Source organism: Pseudophryne corroboree, chromosome 2 (genome assembly GCF_028390025.1).
Source record: "Pseudophryne corroboree isolate aPseCor3 chromosome 2, aPseCor3.hap2, whole genome shotgun sequence".
In the NCBI taxonomy this organism is placed as follows: domain Eukaryota; kingdom Metazoa; phylum Chordata; class Amphibia; order Anura; family Myobatrachidae; genus Pseudophryne; species Pseudophryne corroboree.
In genome coordinates, this window is record NC_086445.1 from 784,432,855 (window position 1) to 784,450,483 (window position 17,629).

General features: G+C 43.4%; 1 protein-coding gene across 6 annotated transcripts in view; it reads left to right on the top strand.

Moving 5' to 3' along the window:
• Positions 1-2,044: 2,044 nt before the first annotated feature.
• Positions 2,045-17,629, top strand: part of TBL1X (transducin beta like 1 X-linked) — a 495,345-nt gene continuing 479,760 nt past the window's right edge. For 2 of the 6 annotated variants that reach the window (XM_063955517.1, XM_063955519.1), the window contains exons 1-2: positions 6,472-6,813; positions 7,894-8,095. The gene's annotated coding sequence lies outside the window, so the exon portion shown is untranslated. Of the gene's footprint in view, positions 2,161-5,281; positions 5,348-6,471; positions 6,814-7,601; positions 8,096-17,629 lie in introns of those variants that run through there. The other 4 variants (XM_063955515.1, XM_063955516.1, XM_063955518.1 and 1 more) reach the window with 4 other exon arrangements.

The following is a 17,629-nucleotide window of genomic DNA, read 5'->3' on the forward strand; positions in this document are numbered from 1 at the left end:
GTATTGTTAAACAACCCCTTGGAAGTAATGGGATAAAATTGGTGTGTCTCATAATGGTTTATATTTCTAACTTTTAACCTTTTATGTGTGCCCAGGTGCAATTTGCACAAATGCCTAACCATTTGTAGCTGTGAATGCAGACACATACCTCCTTATTGACCTCCCATATTGTCTTTTGCAGGGCCTGTGCTTGACCTTTCCAGTAATAAGCCAAACAGTGTTTAGAGAAGGGGCAAAGTGGGAGGATGGGTTTTACAAGTGTGGAAGAGGTCACAAGGGTGAATAAGTAATGACAGGAAGGGCAACCTCACAAAGCATCACAATTTGTAGAAATAGATAACAGAAATAGAGGCAGAGATAAAGTAGTGACACTCAACAAACATTTATCATCACTTTTATTGCAAAACTTCTCAATAATACAATTAAGCACAAATATATGGTGTAAGGAATGCAGAGCAGATGGATTTTATTTATAGTTATTTATATAGTACACATATACTGCATACCTCCTGTCCCGCTGTCCCACACGCGGGCAGCAGTGTCCCGCGGGCGGGGGGGGGGGGGGGGGCATTTGGAGGAGGCTTTGATCACCCGCTGCTCTGCTCTGCAAAGCAGCCGGTGATCACTGAATACACGCACGCGCACGGCATGTATTCACTGCTAGGAGGGGAGCGGGGGCTGCCCAGCTGCTCGGTGAGCACTGGCCATGCCCCAAAAGGCAGGAAAATGACCCGTTTGGCGAGGCCACACCCATCACGAATGAGGCCATGCCCCCTTTTCGAGAGTCCCGATTTAGCCAAGGAGAAAGTTGGGAGGTATGATACTGTATTATGCAGCCCTTTACAAAGAGAATTTGGTCGTTCACATCCGGCAATGCCCCAGTGGAACGCCAATTAATTTAACAGTAGGCTTTTGTATTGTGAGAGGAAATTGGAGCTTCTGAACAAAATCCAAGCAAACATGTGGATAACATACAAAATCCACACAGAAGCTGCTCAGTTATACAAAAGTAAATTAATTCATTAATATGTTATAAAAAGAGAAAATTGGATTCAAACACATATCAGTTGCATTTAAAAAAAAAACACATTGACATAGTTTCATTTAAAAGGCGACATTTGACCTGTACCACTGGGAAAAACTATATGGGGTTATTTAGGTCCGGTCACTGCTCCATCCTGTGCAAAGTACAGATTACCGGTACTTTATGCATGCGCATAACCTGTTTGTGTGTGTGCACAAATGGGTCCTGTCACACATGACACAGAAACGGCATCAGACTGTAAGTGGCTGATCGTCTGATGCCGATTGGGGACGGGAAGGATGGTGATGGGTTCCTTTTGTGAAAACAGAGGCGTGTCACCGCAATTTTGGGGAAGGGAATAGACCAGAGATCTCCGTTGTTGCATGGAGATTTCCTGGCCTCTGCAGCGGTCAGCTTGAGTAGGTGCATAACATACCAGGTTCTAGAAACCACTTGAGGGGGACCATTCAATTCAATGGCAGTTTCCATAGAAGCCTAGCAGTGGCGGATTTAGGGGTCAGGCCGCCCCAAGACACAACATTATTAGCAGCCCCCCAAGTTCACTGCCCCTCTACTGCTCTACTTCTCACAATGAAATACACGTGAGCCTCCCACTTTGGTACTAACCAGGTGGGGCTGCAGCTCAGTTCAAAATTCAAGTAGGGGAAATTTTTGAAATTTGAACTGACCTGCAGCCCCTCCTCTGGAGCTGCCACTGGTGCTAACTAAAAAAACAGGCCAGCTGCTCTGATGCTGTGGGGGGGAGAGCAGCCTGCTGTGCCTCCGCCAGCAAATGGTACCCCTAGTAGGCACATGCCTCACATGCCTAGTGGGAAATCTGCCACTGGAACTTTTCTGGATATAGTGGTAATAAACACTATTTATTTTAATATGAGGTAAGAGTAAAAAATAAGCAATGTTTTACTTACTGTAATACCTGGAAATGCAAGCTGAATCGAATTGACTGTGGTATGGGTGTACATAGTTTGTTTTACAATCATGTTTGTGGTATTTTAGTGGTCCTTTTGAAGTGTCATTTGCTCATGACTAAGGTGTGGGTTGCATACAGAAACGGCTGCTGAGGCGGACACACGTTACAGGATGACTGACAATTATTCCATATCCTGACATCATGGGTGAGTATCGGTATGCAACTATGCCCTGTCCATCGTTTTTTCAGTGATTGGTCAGCTGTTTTTGCCTTTTACAAAATGCATGTTATGTGATTTTTTTTGTCTATGTTTGCAATGTGTTGAAAACCATATAAAACATATGATTGGATGTTGCTGGCTGTCAAGTGCCTAACATGACCGCTTGATGAACTACAACATCGGATGCAAATTGCCTTCCATCCAGGTACTTCTTCAATGAACCAAAGAGATGGAAATTACTCAGTGTCAAGTCAATGCTGTAGGCCAGAGGTTCTCAAACTCAGTCCTCGGGGGCACACACAGTGCATGTTTGGCAGGTAACCCAGCAGGTGCACAGGTGTATTAATTACTCACTGACACATTTTAAAAGGTCCACAGGTGGAGCTAATTATTTCACTTGCGATTCCGTGAGGAGACCTGCAAAACATGCACTGTGTGTACCCCCGAGGACCGAGTTTGAGAACCTCTGCTGTAGGTGGTCCAGCACCTCCCAATGTTAGCGCCGAAACAACTCACGAGTGTGTTTGGCTGAGTGTGGCCTATTTCCAGCAATCCAGGTCAAGTTGACAAATATTTTCAGCTGCTGATATGCGCTGTAGATGCAGAAATCTGATCACACTACAGCGTTTGACCATGTTTCCGCCATATGTTTTTTTTTTTAAGACATCTTCCAAGTTAGAAGGTAAGTAAGCATGATGTGTCTTTTATCTGAAGCACTACATTTTCTAGGCCGACCACTGCGTCTACTGAGCTTCAGTGCTGAGAGTTACAGGCAGGTACTTATCCATTATGCAATACCATCAGGGAGGAGTCTGGCTCCAAATTTGTTCTGCAGTGGGAAAACCACCCCAGACATACAGCCAATGTCATAATTATTTCCAGCGTAAAGAAGAACAATGAGTCCTGTAAGTGATGGTATGGCCCACAAAGACCCCTGATCTCAACATCTTCAAGTTTGTCTGGGATTACATGAAGAGACAGAAGTATTTGAGCAAGCCTACATACACAGAATATCTGTGGTTAGTTCTCCAAGATGTTTGGAACTACCTCCCTACCGAGTTCCTTCAAAAACTGTGTGCAAGTGTACCTAGAAGAATTGATGCTGTTTTCAAGGCAGAGTGGTCACACCAAATATTGATTTGGTTTAGATTTCTCTTCTGCTGCATTTTGTTATTTGATGAAAATAAATTATTAACATTTATATTTATATTTTTGATAGACAGACAGACAGACTGGTGTGACTAGTGGTGGTGACACTGGTATTTAGCAGGGTCACACACCTCCCGAGACACTCAGGGACTCACTGATTTCACATAAACTGCAGAATCAATGTTTTTGTACCCGCGTGTAGACCCAATTTTGTAATTTTTACGCAGGCTTTATCAGCTGCGAGGTTTAGTCCAACTTTGGAGATTCATGTGCGGGGCCTGCCATTTATTTGTTGTAGAAAGTTTAGATTGTAATATTTCCTAAGGAAGAGGCGCAACACAGACAGAGCCGGCCCTAACCAATATGATGCCCAAGGCAAGATTTTGGCTGGTGCCCCCTAGCCCCACCGCTGGTTCCGCCTCTGACCCTGCACCCCTTTCCCAGCACCATCACCCCTCACCCATAGCAGTCCTTATTTTGGTGTTTGTACCCCCTATATTTTAAATAGAAACAGTTCGCACATTTGGCGCACAGCCCAAAAAGGGGTGTGTTTTTGCTGGCAAGGGGCATGGCCACACAATAGTAACCCCAATTCCAATTACGCCACACAGTACTGCAACTTTATTCACATTTGATCATGCGATAGTTTCCATAATTCATATTACATCCCACAGTAGTATTACTTTACCTTATAAACATTACTCCTCACAGTAGAGCCCCTTATCCACATTACATCACACTGAATTGCTCCTTATTCACATTACACCACACACTATTGCTCCTTATTCATATTAGACGACACAGCAGTGCCCTTTCTATACGCAACGCCACATAGTAGAGCACTTTATACACATAATGCAACACATTAGTAATGCATTTATACACATAATTCCACACAGTAATGCCCCTTACACATTATTAATGTCCTTATAAACATAATGCCCCTTACACATGAGACACTTTATTAAAGTCCTTATAAACATAATGTGCCTTGCACATTATGACAACCTTTATTAATGCCCTTTTACACATAATGCCCCTTACACATATGTCGCACATTATTAATGCCCTTATACACATAATGACACACATAGTGCCCCTTACACATTTGCTGCACATTATTAGTGCCCCTATACACATAATGACACACATACAGTAGTACCCTGTTACACATATGCCGCACATTATTAATGCCCTTATACACATAATGACACACAGTGCCCCTTACACATATGTTGCACATTATTAATGTATTTTTACATGACACACATAATGCTCCTTACACATATTCTGAACACTACTGCACAACCAACCCACTGACATGCACACAGCACTCACACTGCCACTAACACTGTGACCTCTGCCTCTGCTTGAATACAGATGTGTCCTCATAAATCTTGCCTCAATGTTAACGTCGGGCACCTTTTTTATGAAAATGCATCTTATTTGCATTGCTATGTGGCTAGGATGCACAAGCACCTTCTGCTGATTAAAATGATATGCAGCATGTCTATATACTGTGTGAGACTGAGACTGTGGCTGTATCTGCATATGAAATGCTACATACAGAATATAGGCATGCCGCATATCATTTTAATCAGCAGAAGCTGCTGATGCCCCTAGGCATATCAAATGCCCTAGGCAATTGCCTAGTTTGCCTATGCCTATGGCCGGCTCTGAACACAGATAATTGACTTTCTTCCCCTGAGGCAAATACAATTAGCCGAGAGAGGGGCAAATTACCATTACAACAGTTTGGAAATGCGACATCACCTCATCTTACCCTGGACTAGCTGGTTTTGGCATGCAGCCCTATAGGATTAAAAGCAAATATTAGTGAGTCTGGAGCTACCGTAGGTGTGGCACATAGTCGCATTTACTTGCAGGGGTGAGATAACTAAATCAACACCTATGAATGTACTACACTGCATAACGGGCTGGGTACAGAATCTCGACAGTCAGAATCCTGATGGTTAGAATGCCGGCAGCAGGATCGCAACGTTGAAAATGCCAGTAATCTTTGGTAAGTACTCTATGGCTATCCCTAACGTAACCCTAACCCACCCCTCCCGCAGCCTAACCCTAATCGTCCCCTATGGCAGCCTAATGCTAACCCCAACCCCATCAACCTAACCCTTGTACTTACCACTTCACGTTGTCTGCATTTTCACCAGTCAGGAGCCCAACGCTGGTATTCTTCTGGTCAACTGCATTGCCTGCATAACATGTTGGTCTACACAAAAAAAAGTACTGAAATTGGTTATTATTCAACACAGGTTTGGGGGTGAACCTATCAGGCTAATACAACACAGGATATGCACAAAGCCCACAAGAGCAACCATGAGTTCGGATACTAGAAGGGGGGGGTTTGGCAAATTAGGAGAGGCATTTCTACACCCCCTCAAAAAATAGTAAAAAACAGTTTTCCTGGTGAAAACGACACTGATGACCACACAGAGGATGTGGTGGCTGCTCAAGGGGCACCAGTGGCCACACATGGGGACCTTTATACCCGGCAGCAGCAGACCTGGACCTAGGGGGATTCCAGTGGCCACACAGGTGGACATTTGTACTCCTCCATTAGCACTGCAATGGGAGACAATGTTCCCCTTAGCAGCTGGCCTAGGCCAGGCCCCTCCAACAAGCCCGGGCCCAGGTAGTTATGCCCACCTTCCCCTTTCTTGACAACCCAGGCAGAGAAATCTCACTTGTTTTAGCTCACACCACATATAGGTGCATACAAAACACTAGATATCCATAGTGTAATGGCCGTGTAATCTGGCAGCTGTACATCATGCAAGGCTCCAATGGTACCTTGCGCTGAATTGAATGGGACCCTGAATACGCCGTTGTATTGTTGGTCGCACCAGTTATATTTACATAAATCATAAAAGGTGATTTCTTCCCCACAATCTAATTGCCAAAACCCATGAATCACCTTGGTACGTGACCAAGTACACCTTCTAAAAACATAAAGCATTTACAAGGGGAATAATATATCTCACTAAGCTGCAGAACAAAATGACAGGGCGTAAACGACTATTCCTGTTTTGATGCGCTTCTATTAGATGTTGCGTGGTAGCAGAGGAATGTGTCACAGTAATGCAGAAAGCTGTAATGATGTCAACTTGTTATTTACTTTCCAAATCTGAATGACTGAGCAAGGCGAAAGGAGAATCAATCAACCACAATGTGACCCTACAGGCGGAAAAAACAGCACTCCCACCAGCAAGCGACGGGGGAAGGGAAGCACATGTAATCAGGGCAATGTTGCATCATATACTTATGCTTGCTTTTTAAGGCATCCTTCTCTTGTTTTATTTGTTTTTCCCTTCACAGTTATGTGTAAGGATCTAAGAAAAATGTGCTAAATCGTAAAGAACCAGACAAGGGTCGCACACAAAACCTGCTGAAAAATAAGACTTTTCGAGTCCTTGAAAAACAATTCTAATGTAATCCGTTCTGCTGAATCACAATTATGGAGATGCTGTAAGTCCACCGATTTTCCTATTTGTGTATCTGAAACACGACCTGGAACATTAATGTCACATTGTGATATGCCATTCAAGCTATACGGATATGTTTTTGTGTACTGTATTGCTGGGTGTGTTTATATATAATCACACATACATTCTGTATATAAACAGACACACACACATATATATATATATATATATATATATATCTATATCTATATATATATATATATATATATATATCTATATAGAGAGAAAGATATTTAACAACCTTTGCATACATTTTATTATTCATATGTTTATAAGTAATGTTGATGTTGATAAACACACACATACATGTATTATATTTACACACGAGATGTAGCCACCTAACAAAATATTACCCTCCCCCTTCAATCCTATTTATAATGCAATCAACGTTTATATTCCTCTCCCTATTCTTTAATTGAGCAGTGAACATAATATGCGCTTGTTGTTTCTGTATTTTGTTGTATCATCTAGAAGTCTCATGATCTGTTGTACAAAAGAGAAATAGAAAAAAATTGGATAGAAAAATACCTTACACTGCATTGATCTCATACATATTCAAGGGGGAAAATATATGGGAAACGTTTATTCTTATTTTTGTTTTTCCCCAATAGTTCAGGTCAACTGCAGTTTTTTTTTCTCTCTAGGAGGTCACTGGCTCAGTGTCTCGGTTTGTGTGTGTGTGTGTGTGTGTGTTTGTGTGTGTATGTATGTATCTTTTTTTTCCCCCTGCCAGTCTCTCTCTCTCTCTCTCTCTCTCTCTCTCTCTCTCATCCCCCCCCCTCTTCTAGCTGCTGCTGCTGCTGCTGTCTGTGGGAGCTTCACTCACACACAAACACAGACTAACTAACTCTGCTAATGAACTAGTTAGCTGTACATTCTGATTGCCACAGAAAGGAAAATAAAATAATGATCAAACCAGACACCACAGTTATAATAAAGACAAAACTTTCCACGGTCTTTGGACCCTGACTTTTAAATCCAGGATAATTACTATTTTTTTTTTTTTTTTATATTTTAAATCATTTTAATGTGATTATTTTTTTTTTTCTTTTTAACTCTGGAGGATTTATAAAGACCAGCGTTGACATTTTGGTTTGTGAACCCAGGATCTACAACAGAAGAGTTATCATGCACAGTTAGTAAGAAGAAAGAAAAAGAAAGTCAATGTGCTGAGACTGTGTTGAAGTTAAGAAGTTAAGGACTGAAGCTACCTACCCGTTTGTGGAACTAAAAAGCTGTGTCTTGTAAACCACATTGTGTGTGAGGTAAGTGGGATTATCCCTTCATTTGTGTAATGTATCACCCCCACCCCTACCCCTTTTAACCAATGCCCTGCTATAGCTACAACCGGGCTGGCATGTGTGATAGCAAAACTTGTACTCGTTTTTCTCACAATGATTATGGCAGCCTGTGTAGTGTAATCTGTTTATATATTTCCTTTACACACCAAATATCACACAAGGCTGCTGAGAAATATTTGCTTTGGTTCATTGCATTAATGTGATCAGCTTGTTTTGCTGTTCTCTCATTTTCATTTTGTTGTTTAAAGAAGTAGAGAGGGGGATGGGTTCTGCATTTGCTTCTTTCTAGTGTATTTATTTCAATAAAGAAGAAGAGGGGGATGAAAGCTGTAAAAATGCCAAGTATTCACATTGCAGATGGTGTGTGGAGTTTCCTCAAGCCCCAGAGTGGGGGAGGGGAATCCCATTCATGGGCTGTGTGCTAGACAGCGTTTGATCCCTTACGTCAAATGTCAGAATGTTCTACAATACTTTGCTGGGGTTATTTATTTATTTATTTTCATTGTATTGCCTATGGAGCTTTTATGGTTCTGTGTACAGTAAGCACCACCCTCAAATCAGCTCATATACCAAATTCAGAATGACTGCAATATAACCTGTTATTTGCCTGGTTAATCCCATTGTAGTTTGTAGAAGAAAGGAAAGACTTGTTGCATCTTTGTTGTCCTCTTTTTTTTTTTCCATTTATTTAATTATTTGTTCATTTTATTAGTTGCATTGTTTTGTTGTAGTTTTTGATTGTTGTGACAGATACATATATATTGTTACAAAGAAAGAACTGGATATGAAAAAATGTGGACCTGTTTATACTAGTGTGTGTTGGTATTTGTTTTTGTGACAAAACTGTGGTTGATACTCTGTAGAAGTTTATATATTAAGTAGACTGTTTTGCCGATATATTTTATGTGACTGAAATTTCCTAATACTGTTTTTGTGCTGTGTAAAATCTATTTTCCTAATGGGTCAACAAATAGGTAAAATATTCTTACGGACTGAGACTATTGCTAACTCTTTTGGACTACATATGTGAACATTGTTAAATACTGCCATGACTTCCCACAATTTGCTTTTATATCCACTTTTAACTGTTATTTGTTGTGACATAATACCTGTAGTTGTAAATACCAATGTTTACGTAGTGACTAATCCAATTAATTCCCTGTTTGGACATACAGTACTTGAAGGAACCTCTAAAGCCACTGGGCCTGATTCAAAGTTGGACGCAGTGCTGATGTTTGCGCAGTTGGACGATTTTTTATTTGTTCCGTGCATGGATCACTGTGCTATGCATCCATCACAGTTGCATGCAATTGATTCGCGGACGCAGTTTGAGTTTATTTGCAAACTGAGTGACAGGTAGTGACCTTTTGTGGGAGGTAACAAGGTTGTTACAAAAACATATATGTACCCTATTCCGGGCGTGTTCCAGCCAGCTACTGCGAATTTGTTTGCAGTTGTACTGGTCCCAACATCTCCATTGAGACGGACCTTCTGAGTAACCATAGGACGTTCACAATGGTTATGATGTCTTTTATATGTTAAGGGGGCTACACACGGAGAGATCCGTGCTTAAAATCTAAGCAATCTGACCAGATTGCTTAGATTTTAAGCACGGATCTGTCGTGTGTATGCCCCCCAGCGGTAGCGATGCGTGGCCCCGCGCATCGCTATCGCCGGTGCTAGATTGAGCCTGCATGCAGGCTCAATCTAGCGGGTTGCTCACTTCAGCGCTGTGTGAAGTGAGCGGCCCTCCCGTCATCCCCCCACCTCGCTCAGCACATCGCGCTGTGCTGAGCGGGGGGAGAGATGTGTGCTGAGCGTCTGTGTTAAGAACGCTCAGCACACATCTCTCCCGTCAGTACTGGCCTTAAGCGGCTGACCTGAGACAGTGGGTGCCTCTGTGCAAAAGACAGCGGGGTCTATTCATGAAGCAGTGAAAAGAGTGGAGAAGTGATCCAGTGGAGAAGTTGCCCATAGCAACCAATCAGTTGCTCTGTATAATTTTATTGTATGCAAATTATAAATGCTGATTGGTCGCCATGGGCAACTTCTCCACTGGCTCACTTCTCCACACTTTTCACTGCTTCCTGAATAGACCTCAGCGGCTGTAGCATTAGCGTATTTTCGCACATCCGTTGTGATCGCAGTAGAAATGGCATTTGTGTCCACCTCTAAATCAGGCCAGTGTGTGGCCAAGCTCTAACAACACAAACAAAACAGGAGTGCATTCTTTGGTGGTGATTAGAAAGCTCATTACAATACTACCTCTCATAGTCTTGTCTAGGGAAGGATACTACTTCAAAAGACTGCACTTTTGTTGTCATAGCAAGGTAATGATTGGAGTGATAATTGCACATTTTTGCACGGCATGGTTTCATTTTGCATGCCCTAGGACACATGGAAGAATTGAACCTATAAACCTGTTGTGCTCCACTATGGTCCATTATCATTATCAGCCTTTCTATACTCACACTAATGGTGTGTACACACGGTGAGATAAATCTGTAAGATTTTGACTATATAGTCAAAATCTCATGAAAAGTTAGTGTATATCTCAAGGTATTAGGCAGCTTGCGATACAGAGTCGATCCCGATGCGCACTTCCATGGGGTCGGTATCGCAAGGCTAGATAGACTGTGCAGGCAAGTCAATCTTGACTATCTAGTGTACTATCTACTACAAAGTATAGTCAAAATTGTCACTTAAGGTCCATACACACTGAGCGCTTTTCCCTGCTGCCCAGCAATGTCAGCGGGTGTGAGCGGCTTTCCATAGCAGGAAGCTATTGAAGGCTGGTCACCCCGCCGTTCCATCTACTGGTAATACCAGTAGATGAACGGCGGCCGCCAGCGATGAAGCGGGAGCGTGCCTCAGCGCTCATCGTTTGGGCATACACACTGGGCGGCTTTGAGCTGAAAGCAGCACAAAACACCAAAAGTGACCTGCTTTCAGCTCAAAATCACCCAGTGTGTATATGGGCCTTTAGTCAAAATCGTACATAGACAAAATCTCAAGCACATATAGTCAAAATCTGTACTATCTGTGCTATTTGGGCTCTGGGGGAGTTCAAGGGAAATCGCATAGTCAACATCGGACATAGCAGGGATCTCACCGTGTGTACACACCTTAATTATGATGTGTCTATCTACATTTATATTGTGAAACACACTGATTACGCTATCCCATTAATTACATGGTTTTCCAATCTACTGTTTATCTGGGATTTAATGGATGAATGTGCATATATATTCATTATTTGAATGCATAAAATGTAATTTAGTACACGTTTAATAAAACCTAATGATGTTCATATCTTCAGTTCCCATATGTCCAGGCTAGGGGGCGGATTGGGATGGAAAACCAGCCTGGGAAATTTATGGAATCAGTCTGTTGAGAGGGGAGGGATTCGTCCTTATAGGAATTGATTCTGAGTTGGACACAGTTGCGACCTTCCTTGCATTCTATACCTGTAGTTGTACCTGTGACTTTATGCTAATGACACTATAATGAAAGTTCCCTAGTGTACATCCGTGTATCCAAATATGCAAGGACAGAGATGCCCACTTTCAGTGTCTACAGATGCTGCAATTATCCTTTTGCGTCTTCAGACTCCACCATCGGTAGCACCATTAAAAGTTTCATCAGACCTATGCTAGGTGCAGATCATCCATCTGAGTATGGCCCCCAATGTGAGCAATTCAGCATCTCTATATGCAACCACTATCAGCAACACACCCATTCTACGTTAGATCTCCATCTGATTAGCCAACCCATAGGCAAACACAGGCGGGGTTCTTGTTTCCCGGAAACCCCCCCTCCTCTTGGCAAGGGGCACATGCCCAGTGGTCGCTTCTAATACCAAGTTTGCTCTGTGTGTATGGATCTGAGTCTCAGTCATTGCACTGTACCAGAGAGTAGCTGCCAGGAAGAAGAGACAGGAGGCTTACCATGAGGTGGGAGAATGTGTGCTTAGAAAATGCAGTACTAGTTCTATTATGTTTAAGTGTATTTATTTATTTATTATGGTATGTTTAACCTTTTCCTAACCACTTATATTATTTAAATATGTTTGATACAGCCTATACCCTAGACCAGGCATGTCCAAACTGCGGCCCTCCAGCTGTTGTGAAACTACATATCCCAGCATGCCTTGACACAGTTTTGCTGTCAAAGAATGCTAAAGCTGTGCCAGGGCATGCTGGGATGTGTAGTTTCTCAACAGCTGGAGGGCCGCAGTTTGGACATGCCTGCCCTAGACCATCTATAGTGTTAAATATTAATACTGTATTCCATACAGTATCCAGTATATAAAAATATCAGTGTTTACATTAATGTCCAGGGTCGGTACTAGGTTCTCCCACCACTCCCCCAGACTCCCGCACTTAGGCCCTAATTCAGTTCTGATCGCAGCAGCAAATTTGTTAGGTAATGGGCAAAACCATGTGCACTGCAGCGGGGGCAGATATAACATGTATAGAGAGAGGTAGATTTGGGTGGGTTGTGTTCAAACTGAAATCTAAACTGCAGTGTAAAAATAAAGCAGCCAGTATTTACCCTGCACAGAAACAAAATAACCCACCCAAATCTAACTCTCTCTGCACATGTTATATCTGTCAGATTGCTTAGAAATTAAGTGATCATCGCTCCGTGTGTACCCCCCTTTACTCCAATGATCCGCAGAGTGGGAGATTGTGGATTGTATTTGGAAACCCCACTCTAGAAATCCTGTGTTTGCCACTGCAACCCCCTGTCACCACACAGGAATGCACTACACATTTCTCTATGTTGTGCTGTGTCTGACTCTGTACTGCAGCTCTGTAGAAACACCATTGCAGTGCATGCATGTGCGGTGCAACTCAGACGCAAGTACAAATTAAAAAAAACATTACACGAGAAAAAAAATAAAGCACATTGGCCTCCACAGAAAAAATATACACATTGGCCCCCATAGAAAACTATAAAACACACTGACCCCCCCAGGGGATATAGATAGGGGATATAGATAAATTATTTTTTATAATATAGCTTTTGGTATTACAATTTTTGGTTTTTGGTATTACAATTTGTTTTACATTTCCGCTGATGTTTGAAAGTCCAAGTGACACCAAGAGGTTTTATAATTCTTGGCTGTAACATCTATATTTTCATTTGTTTATTAACTGCTATGTAGCGCTAGCATATTCCATTGCACTTTCTTTCAAAGTCGGGCAGGGGCGGATTGGGAACTGAAAGGGCCCTGGAAAAATTTGCAGAAGTGGCCGCACATAGGGGGTCATTCCGAGTTGATCGTAGCTGTTCTAAATTTAGCACAGCTACGATCATCTTCCCTGACATGCAGGGGGACGCCCAGCATGTCAGTCTGACGCCCCCCGCACAAATACAAAAGCATCACTTAACACCACTGTCCAGCTCCCTCCCGCCCTGCGACCGCCTCTGCCTTTCAATCAGGCAGAGGCAATCGCTACTGAACGACGGACTTCGGCCGTCCGGCATGCGCCGGCGCACTGCGGCGCCGGCGCATGCGCAATTCCGACCCGATCGCTGTGATAAACTGCAGCGAGCGATCGGATTGGAATGACCCCCATGAGCAGCACCAGAATACTGTGTAACCACTCCTCACATATCGACAAACTAAATGAGCCCCGCATGCACATCAGCCCACCAGGGATCTTTTGCAACCAAGGAAGTTGCAACTGCATGCTAATAATATTGAAGGCTAGCAAACAAACTGTACATATATAATAATTACAAAGGTGTGTACAACTCTGTTTAAGGATGATTTATATGAATTTAGTTTTGTGTACGCATTGTGGGGGAGCAGTTGTCACTGACCTGCATTGATCTCAGCATCAGCCGCAGTTGTACATTTTCCCAGCTGAAATCTTTTAACTTTCGAATTCTTACTTTTCCTAGAATTTCTAGAATACATCAGGTGTTTTTGGTTTTCTGCTTCATAAAGAAGGAACCCTAAATACTGTATGCCCAACTGTGCAATAACACTGTGTGCCAAGTCATATGGAGTGAACAGCCAGCGCCTAATAATATGCTTGTTTGTGTTCACAACATCCATGCAGAATATGTTATGTACCGTTGCCAAGTATAGAACTGCCAAATCTTTACCTGATGGTCAGTTTACCTGTTGCTGTAGCAACAGCTAATTGATAGGTGTGGAAGTTGGGGACCTGACATACATTGGGATGGACACTGGCTCTGCTGGGACTGGCCAGTCAGACTCGCACTGAAAACATTTTTCATTTTTACCAAAATACTTATGATAACTCCAATGTTTTACATTGATGAAAGTTTCAATTTTGGGGTAACGCCACACACGATACAGTTTTACTGGTTCATGTCTTTGAATCTGGCATTTGACCTACTTCAGACTAAAGGAAAGTGCATTGAACTTGCCTAAATCTTCAATAATTGTTTATTTCATGTATAATATAAATTCATGTTGTAAAAAATAATCTGTATGAAAATAAATTGCTCTTGAGATGTGGCCTAATTGCTGAGAGACATGTCCCCATAACTTGGATTAATAAATTGCTACAGGTTGAGTATCCCTTATCCAAAATGCTTGGGACCAGAGGTATTTTGGATATCGGATTTTTCCGTATTTTGGAATAATTGCATACCATAATGAGATATCATGGTGATGGAACCTAAGTCTAAGCACAGAATGCATTTATGTTACATATACACCTTATACACACAGCCTGAAAGTTATTTTAGCCAATATTTTTTGTAACTTTGTGCATTGAACAAAGTGTATCTACATTTACACAATTCATTTATGTTTCATATACACCTTATACACACAGCCTGAAGGTCATTTAATACAATATTTTTAATAGCTTTGTGTATTAAACAAAGTTTGTGTACATTGAGCCATCAAAAAACAAAGGTTTCACTATCTCACTCAAAAAAGTCCGTATTTCGGAATATTCCGTATTTCGGAATATTTGGATATGGGATACTCAACCTGTACTAGTGTTTTTGTAACAGTCATTCCACCTGCTGGAGATCCCAGGAGAATCGGAGTTCTCAACAGGTCAATGCTTATTTTAAATTCATGAACACCAAACCTATTCCATAGCAGTCATCCAGTCATTGCTTTTTCCATAAGAGGTAGCGTGTTGTAGAATGTAAAACTGTCCATGCTCCTTACAGCAGTAGAACTGACGCGTAGTTGGTCATGAAGTTAGTATCAATAAATCAGTGTTAAAGTCCCACATATTGGTCTTTTGCTTTTCCACTAAATAGGCTTTGGTGGTTTTACGTTATAATTTAGTTATTTCATTTTGGTTTGTGTTGTGTACTTTAGTAAATAATATATGCACTTGAATTTGTTCTCTATTGGATGTTGGAAAGAGATGCGTTCCATTGTATTGAATATTTAAAATGTATACTCCTACACATAAACATAAAATTTAATTTATTATAAACATCCCAGGATTTCTCCAGGCTCTACTGCTTCACATTGAGTTTGTGATACTGGGTTTGTGTTCATGTAACTGAGGGAAAATAAGCTTTGTCTGACAGTATACATTCCTATGGCAGGTTGTAATGGAGTCCAAGATCGCCAGAGGTGCGGGATGGTGGCCAGTCTCGGACATTTTTTTTAAAGGGGCTATCACTTACAGGGCATGGTTTTGCCTTGTAAGTGTTTGCCCCTTTAAAAAAAACATCTGAGTTTGGCCGCCATCCCGCACCTCGGGCAATCTCGGACTCCATTACTCTACATCCTGCCACTTGTCTGAGAGTACTTCTGGTTTTAATAAACATTGTATACTTACTTCCGGTGGGCGGGACATCCAGCATGGCCGCTTTTTACTATAAGTCTACACAGGGGCTTGAACAATCTTCCTCAATCCTCCTTTCCTGAGTTTCATGGGACCTTAAACTTTAGGGGAGCGTGTTCCCCAAGTACTGAGGAGCAGTTTGACATCCTGCTCGCCCCTGTGGATCTATTTTTCCCCGGAGTCAGGCCGTTTTAGGTGAACGGTATGGACGGCTGCTTGTCCCTGGTGTATACCCTGGGAGGACCGCACCTAGAGCGCCGATTACCCTGCCCCCTCCCTCCCTTCTATACCATTGCACTGCAGACCCCCTCCGTGTGAAGGGTTCAGTCACGGATCACCCCTCTGCCTACCTTGGGCGGTGTCGCCTCTGCTGGGACTTGCGGCCTGTGGACTCCCGGGACTGACCGCTGGAGGCGGGAGGCTCGGACGACAGGGCAGGAGGCATTACTGCGGTAGCATCGCTATTCTCGGCCGGACGGAGGAGTCGTCCCATACCCTGCCACCCTCGTCCGGTGGGACCGTTGGAGGTGTTGGCTCTCCCCCTGCCGCACATCGGCTCAGCCGCGCAGCGCTGACCCAGCCGCATCGACCGGGACTCTGCCTTTGAGCCGCCGGCGGTGCCCTCGGGGACCGCAGCGGTCGTGGACTCGGATCTGCTGCTCTCACCCACCACACACGGCTTGCTTCCCTTCCCCCGCGGCTGCGGTTTTACACGGGTGCCCGCATCTCTGAAGGTGGACGCCGGGGCTGACGGGTGAGCAGTGCGGCTACAACAGCGTCCCTCTTCAGTCCGAAGAGGATCGTGCTGCCCCCCTCCCCTTTTTGTCAACCTGCTGGGGTTTGCTGCCTTTTCTTCCTACTGCCAGCATCTGAGGGAGCCTGTGGCTGCGTTGTCTGGATCCACTCGCTAGCCGGTGTTCTGGGGCATATTATCATCCTCCATTCACGTGCAAAGCCCTGTGGGCACATCAGGTACTAATACTGTTTGTCCCCCCCCCCCCCCCCACTTTTTACTAATAACTACCCCTTTCTTCTTTTCTCTTACCCTATACTTGAGTCCTTCCCTCCTCCTGTGTGGACCCTTCCCCCCGTGTTACTTATTTTTCCCTCCACAGTCGTACCTACCCTCTTATTCCTTTACTTCTCTCTCCCCTCCCTGCGCCTCACTTGTGCACTGATAGTGTGTACGGGAGTCTCCCGTGCACCCGTAGGGGGGAACTAGCCTTTCTGCTGGAGGCTCATTGGACCTCACTCTCCTGTTACACTATATTGGGGATGGATCAGTACTCTCCACTAACTGTCTCATAGCCTACGCCTGCTGCTTCCTATTTACTCCTGCTGGGAGGCCCCCCGTATCAACGGACACTGCGTGGCAACGGCTGGTGCTGCTCCTGCACTTCCTATCCTCAGAAGAGGACTTTACACTTGGTATATTTAACTGCTGACCACAACCTCTGTCTGCTGTCTTTAATTCATTATCACGTATCCTGATACCATCCCACTATCTGCTGTTCCTTTTGGAACCTTCCGATAATATTTTGTTATTTCTCTAACGTCCTAGTGGATGCTGGGGACTCCGTCAGGACCATGGGGAATAGCGGCTCCGCAGGAGACAGGGCACAAAAGCAAGCTTTTAGGATCACATGGTGTGTACTGGCTCCTCCCCCTATGACCCTCCTCCAAGCCTCAGTTAGGT